Source organism: Palaemon carinicauda, chromosome 12 (assembly GCF_036898095.1).
Source record: "Palaemon carinicauda isolate YSFRI2023 chromosome 12, ASM3689809v2, whole genome shotgun sequence".
Classification (NCBI taxonomy): domain Eukaryota; kingdom Metazoa; phylum Arthropoda; class Malacostraca; order Decapoda; family Palaemonidae; genus Palaemon; species Palaemon carinicauda.
Genome location: NC_090736.1, coordinates 153,271,957 through 153,284,456, shown reverse-complemented (window position 1 = coordinate 153,284,456; position 12,500 = coordinate 153,271,957). Strand labels below are relative to the sequence as shown.

The window sequence follows — 12,500 nt, the reverse complement described above, 5'->3', positions numbered from 1 at the left end:
TCCGCTGAGATATTTTGGGAAGATTCTGATCTCATGGGTCAAACATTTCGACCAATGTATAGGCCTACGGTGTATTCTTTTTTTCTTTTTTTTTTTAAAGGTTTTAAAGGTCGCTCATGAATGGCAGAGGCAAGGGACAGAACAATGTCCTAGAGTCTGATATACATATGATTAGTGCCTTAGCCCTTTCTCTATTAAGCTAAGACCAGGGAGGGTCAGGCAATGGCTTCTGGGGACTCTGCAGTTAGACTTATGGGTTTCCTCTAACCCCCCCCCCTCCCCTAGTCTCACAAGGATGGTAAGGTTACAGACACTACAAGAAACAATCGACCTTTAGCGGGCTAGCACTCCCGTCCAACAGATTGCCAGGCTGGGATGTTTCCAATAGGCTGCCACAACCTTGTTTCAAAAGAAACAATTTTCAGGCCTTTTTCAAACGTCCCTGTCTGGCGTTCTGCTGGACGGGAGATCGAGTCCCGCTCAAACTCGGTTGTTTCTTCTGTCTGCAACCTCACCATCTTTGTGAGCTAAGGAAGGGTTAGTTTGAGGGAGCCTATAGGTCTATCTACTGAGTCCTCGGCAGGCATTGCCTGTCCCTCCCTGGTCCTATCTTGGAAGGAGAGGGTGCTTTGGCTATGGTCTGTCTCTAGGGCATTGTCACTGCCCCTTGCCTCTGCCATTCATGACGACCTTTGAACTTTTAAAATGAATGATCCCAAGGCCTTTTACAAACAAAATTCTTGTTACCCAGATTATTATTATTATTATTATTACTATCCAAGCTACAACCCTAGTTGGAAAAGCAAGATGCTATAAGCCCAGGGGCTCCAACAGGGAAAAATAGCCCAGTGAGGAAAGGAAATAAGGAAATAAATAAATGAAGAGAACAAATTAACAATAGATCATTCTAAAATAAGAAACAACGTCAAAACAGACATGTCATATAATAAACTATCAACAACATCAAAAACAAATATGTCATAAATAAACTATAAAAAGACGAAGGATGAAACTCCTGGTGCAGCACTATACTGTAGGCTTTGTTTATTGTTGAGTTCACTAAATTGGTCCGTAGCTTGTTATTCAGCCTCCCTTTCCAGCTAACTTGAATCCATATGAATACTATCTATGACTCACAATGTCTTTACAGTTCGTTTTCACTTAATTTCATTAACATAATTTACTAAAGCAATGGTTCTTGTAGTGTCTGCAACCTCACCATTGCTCTGTGCTAAGGATGACTGGTTTGGGGATGCCTAAAGGTCTACCTGCTGAGTCATCAGTAGCCATTGCCTGGCCCTCCCTGGTCCCAGCTTGGGTGGAGAGTGGCCTTGGGCGCTGATTATATGTATGTATGGTCAGTCTCTAGGGCATTGTCTCGCTAGAGCATTGTCACTGTCCCTTGCTGTTTAATATTCATGAGTGACCTTGAAATATGTATGCGTATGCATCTAAGCATTAAGACGTTATACTAACAGTCTATGATTCCAGATAAGGAATAACATAAAATGCTCATTAGCAATACGTCGAACACCCTCACACATAAGGCGCCATTCAACCTCAAATTTTGGATTTTGTAATTTTACCGTCATATCCCCTTTGAACATGAAAAAAAAAATATATTTTATGCAAAATATAAATAAATAAAGGCCAAGATAGTGTTTTTTTTTTTTTTTTTTTTTTTTTTTTTTTTTTTTTTTTTTTACAAAAATTTCATCCATTAAAATATTCCTGTAATTTCATTACAACCAAAGTATTTGTTATGAAATTTTATATATGAAACATTGTTGTACTCGAGTGATCAAAACGAATCTACTTTGATGTCATTGTTATAATGAAGAATCACCAATATTCATTTCCCTTTGTCTTTATGTTCAAAGTGAACCCATTTGTTGGAAGTCAGTCACACGGTGCATCAAACCAGATATTCATATTTGTGTGACATCGTTAATTATAGCTGTTTGACATCATTCATTCGGTGGTGCAGGGTTGCCAGGTTGGCCTTTATTCGGGCCCAAAGACTTAAACTAGGCTTTTTTTCGCGCTAGATACCTAAATTTGGCCTTTTTTAAATTGGTTAGCTTAAATGCTATATTTTCGGCCTTTTTCTACTATTACGTTGGCCTTTTAAAGCTACAGTTGATTAGACGTTGGACTTTCTCAGTTGGAAAACCTGGCAACCCTGCGGTGGTGATCTTCCGCTGAGCCAGAGATTACAACTTTGATAGTGTGAGCCTTTCTCGTGATTTTGGTAAGAGATTATTATTATCAAGGTCCATACATTATATACATATACCAAGGCACTTCCCCCAATTTTGGGGGGGTAGCCGACATCAAACAAATGGAAAAAGGGACCTTTCCTCCCTACGTTCCTCCCAGCCTGACAAGGGACTCAACCGAGATCGTCTGGTACTGCTAGGGTGCCACAGTGTTCAAAGTCTATAGAATACCTATTCTATAGACTTTTTTTTTTTTTTATTCGGGGTAGACATTTAAACACCCCCCCCCCTGTGAACTTCACCGACGGGTCTGTTCTCAAATGAATATGGTAAGATTTTTAGGAATGAACTTCCTAATTATTATTATTATTATTATTATTACTAGCCAAGCTACAACCCTAGTTGGAAAAGAAAGATGCTATAAGCTCAAGGGCTCCAATAGGGAAAAATAGCCCAGTAAGGAAAGGAAATAAGTAAATAAATAAATGATGAGAATAAATTAACAATAAATCATTCTAATAACAGTAACAACGTCAAAACAGATATGTCCTATATAAACTATTAACAACGTCAAAAACAGATATGTCCTATATAAACTATTAACAACTTCAAAAACAGATATGTCCTACATAAACTATTAACAACGTCAAAAACAGATATGTCATATATAAACTATGAACAACGTCAAAAACAGATATGTCCTATATAAACTATTAACAACGTCAAAAACAGATATGTCCTATATAAACTATTAACAACGTCAAAAACAGATATGTCATATATAAACCATAGAAATACTCATGTCAGCCTGGTCAATATAAAAACATTTGCTCCTACTTTGAACTTTTGAAGTTCTACTGATTTCAACTACCCGATTAGGAAGATCATTCCACAACTTGGTAACAGCTGGAACTTCAGAAGTTCAAAATTGCAGTGAATGTTTTCATGTTGAAGAGGTTGATATAAATCTCTCTCCATTGCTTATGTATGGCGGATCTATTTTAACATTTTTACCGATATTAAGATGTTTTTTTATTCAATTCGTTGCTTATCGTGTAGCTTATTTGTTTCCTTATTTCCTTTCCTCACTGGGGTATTTTCCCTTTTGGAACCCTTGGGCTTATAGCATCCTGGTTTTCTAACTAGGTTTGTAGCTTAGCTAGTGATGATAGTGATAACAATAATAAGATGATTATGTAGGAAGGAATTGACTTAGGAGAACAGGTTGAAAGTAAAATTCAGAGAGCAACGCAGTTGATACTAAAAAAAATAAAACTTTATAAAGAAACTTTAGCTCTGCATACAGTATGCCTTTGAAGACATACAGTGTGCATTGAGAGTTTAGTTATTTTTATTTTTTCCCCTTATTTTTCATTCAAGGTAAGAAGTTGGTGATGAAACACAGTACCATTGGTTTATTGTGTTTTGTGATTAGAGACCAGTAAGTACGAAATAGCCGTTGTTCTCTAATCGTGGGGTTTGCCATATTCTCTGTACCATGATCTTCCACTATCTTGGGTTAGAGTTGTCTTGCTTGAGGGTACACTTGCGCTCACGATTCTATCTATTTCCTTATTTCATTTCCTCACCGAGCTATTTTCCCTGTTGCTTTTCCAACTAGTAATTTTTTTTTAGCGAGGCAGATTTGCACCGACTCGCAGCGGTGCCCTTTTAGCTCGGAAACGTTTCCTGATCGCTGATTGGTTAGAATTATCTTGTCCAACCAATCAGTGATCAGGAAACTTTTCCGAGCTAAAAGGGCACCGCTGCGAGTCGGTGCAAATCTGCCTCGCTAAAAAACGGATTTTGAGCGAAGCGAAAAATCTATTTTTGGGTGAGATAGCCATGGCGTCCTGATGGAAGGTTCCTGTTTGGTAGCTTCCTTGGGTATAAGACTACTAAGATATTCCCAGAGAATTTAACCACAGGTTATCACAGAATTCTAACTTCTGGAGCGAGTATCTCAAAGGTTTCCCTTTAAGACATCGTAATACAACAGGGGACACGCATGTCTGAACGTGCCACATAGCTATCTTCACCCCGAACAGAGTTAATGCTTCGGTGTGTAAGGGCTGAGAATAGCTGGGAGCCGTTCCACAGCTAATCTCACTCGTGGCTACTACTGATACTCGAGACGTAAACAAACGGACGCCATTGCTCTGATGACGTCACGCCCGTCTTCATCCTGAAGCCAGTTGCTGCCCATCACCATGATACAATTGTGTAGGGTGGGAACAAAACTGGACAAAGTAGTAGGGAGGGTCCATCAGGACGCCATGGCTATCTCACCCAAAAATAGATTTTTCGCTTCGCTCAAAATCCGTTTTTTGGGCTCAAGCCATGGCGTCCTGATGGAAGAGTACCAGAGAATCAATGTATCGTGGTAGATTTTCCCCCAGTGTTAAGTGCCTGGGCATTGACAAAACAGCAAAGTAATCTTAGGTAAGGAACCATAGGAACGAAGTATCCTGCCCCCCATTGGTAGGAAGTTCCCATGGGCTATGCCGACGTCAAAGTGGTATTGAAGGGCTATTCATCCTGACAGAAGAACTTGAAGAACTTAGAGATGAAGCAGAATGTTTGATATTTGTATAGGAACATTCTGAATTAGACCAGTGGTGGTTGGGCACTGTGTATAGAGTTCATCTCTTGGTTATCAGAAGTAAGTATTCATGTAGGAACCTTACTGAGACAGGGTGAATATAATTTAGGATTAGACATCTTAAATTCTTCATGACCATAAGAAAGGAGGAATAAATAAAACTATGACAGTATGTATTTCATAGTAGGTAGGAGCTGAAAGAGACGCATAAGTAATAAAATAGAAATTTTATTTCACAATGCAGAAATTAAATAATTTACAGCAAAAGTAAAGTTCATTTACAGTAATAATAATGTACATAGAAATAAAGGCTTGCTCTTGAATCTGAAAAGGAATTTCAGGATTAGTAGGTACTCGTTCTCGAGGAACGCAAGTCTTTAAACAACACATCATGCTCAAGGCATGCGGCACTTGTGTGACACTATGACATTTCACCTGGGATAAGAACAGTTATAAAAGCACTAAGTGTTTTTAGACATCACTATGAATCGCTCGAGGGTCAACATAGGCACCCGAAGAGTTAGAGTCCCAAGTAACTCACTGTTCTACGCAGAGTTAGGTGCAGGTTTCATAACACTACCTGCGGCTACCACAAAATGTTTGACTTCGTGCACTTGTTTCGCATAATGTTTAAAGAAAACTCGCGAGGACTTCCAGCCCGTAAAGTTTTTAAGGCTTTCAAAGTCCATGCTCTGAAAGAAGTTCAGAGAAGATGCCACTTTTCTAGGATCATGACCAGCGGGTGTACTGTTCGGATCCGCTCTGCGAATGAAGTAGGTGATTTTCGCTCTTAATTGTTTCAGTGACAGGTCGCTGCCCGATGTTTCTCCTTTGAAGAGTTGGCCTCCACCAAAGTTCGAAGTTCTGCGAAGATAGACCTTGAGACTCTCTACTGGACATAGAGAGACATCCTCCTTCAGGGGGCATATTCTCCAAGGGCCCCATCTTTTGGTGGGTAATTCGTTTTTAGCGAGAAACGTCGGATCAGGGGAGAGGGTCACTTCTCCTGAATCGGCAAACAGGATGTGTCCCTCTTCTCTTGATAATGCCACTATTTCGCTGACTCGAGCTCCCGAAGCGAGAGCAAATAAAAATATAACTTTCTGAGTCAGATCCTTGAGGGGGCATGAATCGTTGTCCAAGTTGGAGGCGAAATGGAGTACCTTGTCTAGTGACCAGGAGATCGGTTTCGGAGGGGGTGCTGGGCGTAGGCGAGCACATGCTTTTGGTAATTTGTTAAAGATGTCGTTGGACAGATCAATTTGGAAAGCATATAGAATTGGTCTAGTCAAGGCCGATTTGCAGGTTGAAATCGTATTGGCTGCTAATCCTTGTCCGTGAAGGTGAATGAAGAAGGACATACAGAAATCAATGGTGATTTCTTTAGGATTTTTTGCCTTGACAAAGGAGACCCATTTCCTCCAGGATGATTCATATTGCCGTCTCGTGGATTCGGTCTTGTATTCCTCTAGGAAGTCTAGACTTTTCTTCGAGATCCCAAACCTCTTCTTTGCGGCAAGGGAGAGAAAATCATGAGATGAAGGTCCTTGATTTTCGATGATGAAGCGAAGACAGTCGACTTCTGTACTTGTTGAGAGAGAACTGGGCCCGGGAGAGGGATCAGCTTGGGCTGCAGCTCCAGGACCAGGGGGTACCAGTTGCTCCGGGGCCACTTGGGAGCCACTAGGGCCGCTGTCCCTTTGAAGGTTCTCAGTTTGGAGAGGACTTTCAACAGAAGGTTGGTGGGAGGGAACAGGTATATCTTTGACCATCTGTTCCAGTCCAGTGACATGGCGTCCACCGCTTCTGCTTTGGGGTCCTCGTACGGGGCTACGTACAGAGGAAGTTGATTGTTGTCGCTCGTTGCAAAGAGATCTATCTGAAGTTCTGGGACTTGATGAGAGATGAAGGAGAACGATCTTGCGTCTAGAGACCATTCCGACTCTATCGGGTTTGTCCGAGATAGAGCATCCGCTGTCACATTGCGGAATCCTTGTAGGTGAACTGCAGACAGGTGCCACTTCTTCTTCTCCGCCAGACGGAAGATTGGGAGAAGCACCTGATTTATCTGGGGCGATCTTGAGCCTTGGCGATTGAGACAACGAACTACCACCGAGTTGTCTAGGGTTAGACGGATGTGGATCGAGGGCGGCGGGGATAACTTCTTCAGAGTTAGAAGGACCGCCATGGCCTCCAAGATGTTTATGTGGAACGTCTTGAATAGTGGAGACCAGGTCCCTTGAGCCTGTTTCAGGTGGGAGTGACCTCCCCAGCCTTCCAGTGAGGCATCCGTGTGGATGTTGAGTGATGGAGGAGGGTGTTGGAGAGGAATGGACCTTTTCAGGGCCTTTGCTTCCGACCACGGCTTTAGGAGGCGTCGAAGTCTGTTTGGAAGCCGTCTCTTGAGGTCTCTTCGAGCGATGGATGCCGAGCGTCTCCAGACTCCCGCGGCATCCTTTAGCTGTGCACGAAGCACTGGGTTTGTCACTGAGGCGAATTGTAGAGAGCCTAGAACTCGTTCCTGCTGTCGTCTTGAAATGCGTTTGGATTTCAGTAGTCGCTTGACAGACCCTGCTATTTCCTTCCTTTTCTTCTGGGGGATGGAAAGGCGGTGTGACTGAAGATTCCAGTGGATTCCCAACCACTGAAACTTCTGAGCTGGAGAGAGGCGAGATTTCTTCTCGTTGATCTTGAATCCCAGGTGTTCTAGGTACTGGGTAACTTCGTTGCAAGACTTTGCACACTCTTCGGGCGATGGAGCCCAGACTAGCCAGTCGTCGAGGTAGGCCATCACCTGGACGTTTCTTAGGCGGAGCTGTTGTACTATGGCATCCGCCAGTTTTGTGAAGATCCGAGGGGCCACATTGAGGCCGAATGGCATGGCCCGGAAGGCGTAGCTTTTCCTTTGGAGTCGAAATCCTAGGTAGGAGGAAGCGTGATGGTTCATTGGAATGTGCCAATAGGCATCCGCCAGGTCTATAGAGACCGTGTAGGAACCTTGAGGCAGAAGGGTCCTTATTTGTTGAAGCGTCAGCATCTTGAATTTGTTGTTCTCTATGAACTTGTTGAGGGGGGATAAGTCCAGAATGACTCTGAGTTTGTCTGAGTCCTTCTTGGGAACGCAAAACAGTCTCCCTTGGAACCTGGTGGACTTTACCTTCCTTATCACCTTCTTGTTCAAGAGGTCTAGAACATATTCTTCCAGAAGGGGGGTCGATTGCTGGAAGAACCGCTGGAAGATTGGGGGTGGTTGCGTCCAACTCCAGCCTAGACCGTTCTTGATGATGCTGTGTGCCCAGGGATCGAAGGTCCAACGATCCTGGAATTGGCGGAGTCTTCCTCCCACCGGAAGCACTTCATTGCTTCTGGTGACCCGAGGACTTGTTGCCTCGGCCGCTAGCTCCCTTTCCTCCTCTACCTCTGGAGGGACGACGAGATGCGTCTCTGCTTGCACCCCTGAACGAGCCTCTACCTTTGGCATGAAAGGTAGTGGACGGTTGCTCAAAGGCAGGGGTGAAGACCGGTGACTGTGACAACACCGGTTGGGGGACCAATTGAAAGGTCTGTTGTGGTTGGGCAACCACTTGGGAGGTAGCGGGTCCCGGAAACTGACGTCGTTGCTGACGTTGCTGGGGTTTTGGTTTTTGAGGTTTCCTCTTAGGCTGAGGTCCATCGTCCTGAGAGGGTTTCCTTTTTCTGGACATGCCCCACTTGTGGAGAAGGTTCCTATTCTCCGTGGCGGCTCTGTCAGTTATTTCCTTGACAAGGTCAGAAGGAAACAGGTGCTTTCCCCAGATGTTGGAGGAAATCAGCCTCCGGGGTTCGTGTTTCACGGTGGCACCGGCAAACACGAATTCACGACAGGCTCTGCGAGCCTTTATGAAGTGGTACAAGTCCTTCATTACTGTCAGTAAGTGGGATTTGGCTAGTACCATGTAGTGATCTGGTACTCTTGTGTCACAGGCCATCACTTCCAGTTGGACTTGATGAGAAAGAGATGCCGCAAGCCTCTCCTTCGTGTCTTGTTCCCGGCGAAGGAGGTGATCGTTGAGCTTAGGGAGGTCTTCATTAAACTGACGTCCGGCGACGTCAGGATCGAGCCTTCCCACGACGAAAGTATGCTGAACATCTTTCCAGTGTCGAGCGTCAGGGGGGGTCACGATGGAGAAGGGTCTGCACTCCTCCAGTGCAGGGCAGGGTTTCCCTTCTTCCGCCGCTTTAAGGCATGCAGCTAAGGCCTTTTCCAAGAAAGGAAGAACCGCAGTGTCAGGTGCAACGTACGTAGGATGCTTCTTGCTCAAAGCCGGAAGCTTAGAGCAGGTAAAGCCCCTACTCTTAAATGCGGAGGCTAGCATAGCCTGGGCCTTTGCGAGATCGAACACTATCTCTTCTTTAGGTTCGGTCTCTTCCTTCGAGGCAGGTTCGGAACGAAGCCGGACGTAACAGTCCGGGTAGGCCTCGAAGCTTGGGAAGAACTCCACATCTTCCAACGGGACCGTGCCGATCTTGTCACTAACAAAGATCCTGCCGGTCGCAATAACCATATGCTCTGCATACCTCCACGGGTTGGCATGAGAGCAAGCTGGGAGATCCTTGACCGAAATCTTCTTCGGTTCTCTGGATCCAATCATCGACCTGATGGACTCCTGGTTCTCCTTCAGCCTGTCGTCCATGACGGCTCTAATCAGCCGGATCAGTTCTTGGGTAGAAGAAGAAGGATCCGGAGTCGAGGAGGTAGACGGAATAGACATTTCCGTCGGTGTAGGAGTAGGAGGAGGGATGGACGAGGGAGCAGCTCCAAGCTCCGACTCGGTGTACTCCACCTTGTCTTCGTCCTCTTCGGCTCCTTGAGCCATAAGCGTCTTCTCCGTGTCTTCCGAGACGTCTGAGATCTGTTCATCATCCTCGGAATCTAAACGACACTCGTGCATGGACTGAGCCATGACCACATCAGGTTCCACCGTAATTTGGACAGTGGGGATCGCATCTTTTGGTACCACTGAGTCAGGGGAGGCCTTAGGGAACAACAGGGACCTCAGTTCTTCGGTGGCCAGGTACGGTCCAGTAGCATTTTTCTGAAAGCCACGCACCCACTTGCGCAGCTTTTCACGAGAAATGTCTCTAACCTCCGCTGAGGGCGGGTTATGGAAGGCCTCAACTAGGTGGGCCTGGCAGACCGTACAATCCAGTGGATTCCAAAACTTCAAATCCCCTTTCTTGTCTGCACAAGGGGCGTGAGTCCTGCAAGCCGTATGCCCGTAAAACTGCGGGCGTTTCACAGCGCAGAAGGCGAAGTCACACTTCATCTGCTCCTCCTGTGGAAGAAAGAGAAAATGAGTATGGGGGAGTCATAAGAATGGCTCTTAAACTAAGTTAATATTAATCATTAATTTTAACTTAAAGAAGGTGTGATGCATAGAGAATGAAAACAGTAAAGGAGAACATGCTCCATGCATCTCGCCCGGCTGGTTACCACAAGCTTGGTCCTTGGATAATCCAAATGACCGAGATCATTGGATATAGTTTCCTAGAATTCCCAGTATTTTGGAACTCCATGGAAAACCAAGGACAAGATTGGGATCGAATTCATTCGGTTCCCAGTTAAGAGCCAGAAGGCCTCATTAAAGGGTAACTGCTTCTGGCAACCAGCCGCGCTAAGATGCACATAGCATGCTGGAATTAGAAGAATGCAAAGAGACAGCATGATCACTAATAGAGCAGTACTAGGTACTGATCTTAATAGCAGAAGCAGCTTATCTGTTTGCGATATAGGGCTATCCTAGTCTTATGATAGCTACAGTAAGGGGGTGCAAGTATTCTTGACGCCTCCGGGGCATCCGGCAAGCCGCCGGCATGCCGGAGCTCGCTCCAGCATAGATTCTGGCATTAGAACAGACAATTTTCAAAAGTCAGTTAAATACCAGGATGGCGGCCGCCGGCACAACGGCGGCACGCCGGCAGGAAGCGGCGGCTCCGGCAGTCGGAGGATGCCAGGTTGGTGACTGGGATAAGGATGGTAAAGGCAGTATCGGGTTGCCGGCAGTATATGCCGGCACTCCGGTGATCGACCGGCAAGCGGACGATTAGATAGGAGTAGGAGAGCCGCCGGTAGTAGCCGGCGGCAGCCGGCAGTCCCTCGGTACACGGGAGGCTGGCGGCAAGGGTAGGGAAGTAACCAAGTAGGAGGCAGGTATTGCCGACAGTAGAGGCGGCAAGAGACCGGCACCCGGATAGATAGAGAGACAGGGGGAGGGGGGAAGGGATGCAGGAAGTACCGTCAGGGTTCCAGACATCCCTCCCCCTCCCTGAGGGGGTGTACCCATGATAGAGGCAGGCTCTAACATCCATGAGCAGGGGTCACTAGGGACCGGGAGCTAGGTAGCCCAAGGGAGGGCTAGGGAACACCCAAGAGGGGGGGGGGGAGACTCCCATATGCAGAACTATACTAGTAACTAACCTTATAGGACACTATGAAGGTATATGTACCAGAGTGGACTGCACAAGGAAGCTCGGGTAGCCCTACTCTTCCACCCTAAGGAGGAGTTGTAGGACAGGGGACAGATGAGTATAAACTAACCTAAGCATAGGCTAGGCTATACAAGAGATAGGTGGGGAGGGAGAAGAGAGAAGTCTTCCCAGGAAGGGTTTCTGTACCAGAGCGGCCGCTAAGGGAAGGGAGGACACTCCCTAACCTAAGATCAGGCTGATCGGCTAAAACGGTGCAAGAGTACAGTTTCAGCATGGAACAGAGAAACCTTCCTAACCCGACCTAGAACAGGGCTAAAAGTCCTGAACTAGGCAAGGAAGAAGACATATCGCTATCGCAGGAAAGTCATAGACTATCCTAGCCATAGAGGTAGGCTAGCCTAACCTCACTCAGACGCAGCCCTAAAGGGGGTTCATTCCTTTAGGGAGGACAGAGAGGCGATATATACTCTATTAGACAATTAATCCCTTTACTCAGAAAAGGGATCAAGGCTAAATAGAGGGAATGCCAAGGCAGGGGATGAAGGAAGCATATAGGGGTCCTAATATTAGGTTAGGCTAGAAAGAATCACTGACTAGCCTATCCCCTATATGGTCCCTGAAGGCGAAAACATTTGCATCACTGTCAAAAGTATTGTAAAATAATAATGCCACTATCTTCATAACTTAGTCTAGGATCACTAATAAATCATGCATGAACACTTGTATGTAGGCTCCTGGCCTGGGGGCTATAGTAGCCGACTGGTATGAGGTCAATCGATGACCGATAAAAAGCGTCTAAACACGATATAAAAGTTCCTAGCTATGAAGACTAAATAAACTAATGTATTCGATTAGTATATAATGCCGGAAGCGTTGTTGTGGCTAACTAAATAAGACATGCATAACAACAACGACGCCATAAAATGGCGGGTCCGGTAGAGGCACAGCTCTGCCACAAAACATCAATTATTTCGAAAAGTAATATTTACTTTACGGCCAGAGCTTAATTAAACAATACTGGAACCTTGTACTCAACTTTCCAGAAGAAGGCGAGGCTGAAGGTAACGACATAGCGAAGATGCAAAGCGATAAAGATAACACAGGGAAAATCCGTCTAAGTAGGGCAGCTACTAAACAAAGGATGAAGACGGGCGTGACGTCATCAGAGCAATGGCGTCCGTTTGTTTACGTCTCGAGTATCAGTAGTAGTC

The 12,500-nt window shown here is 45.5% G+C and overlaps 1 protein-coding gene across 1 annotated transcript in view; it reads left to right on the top strand.

Moving 5' to 3' along the window:
- LOC137651338 (F-box only protein 32-like) overlaps window positions 1-12,500 on the top strand; it is a 203,417-nt gene that overhangs the window by 176,742 nt on the left and 14,175 nt on the right. The window lies entirely within an intron of this gene.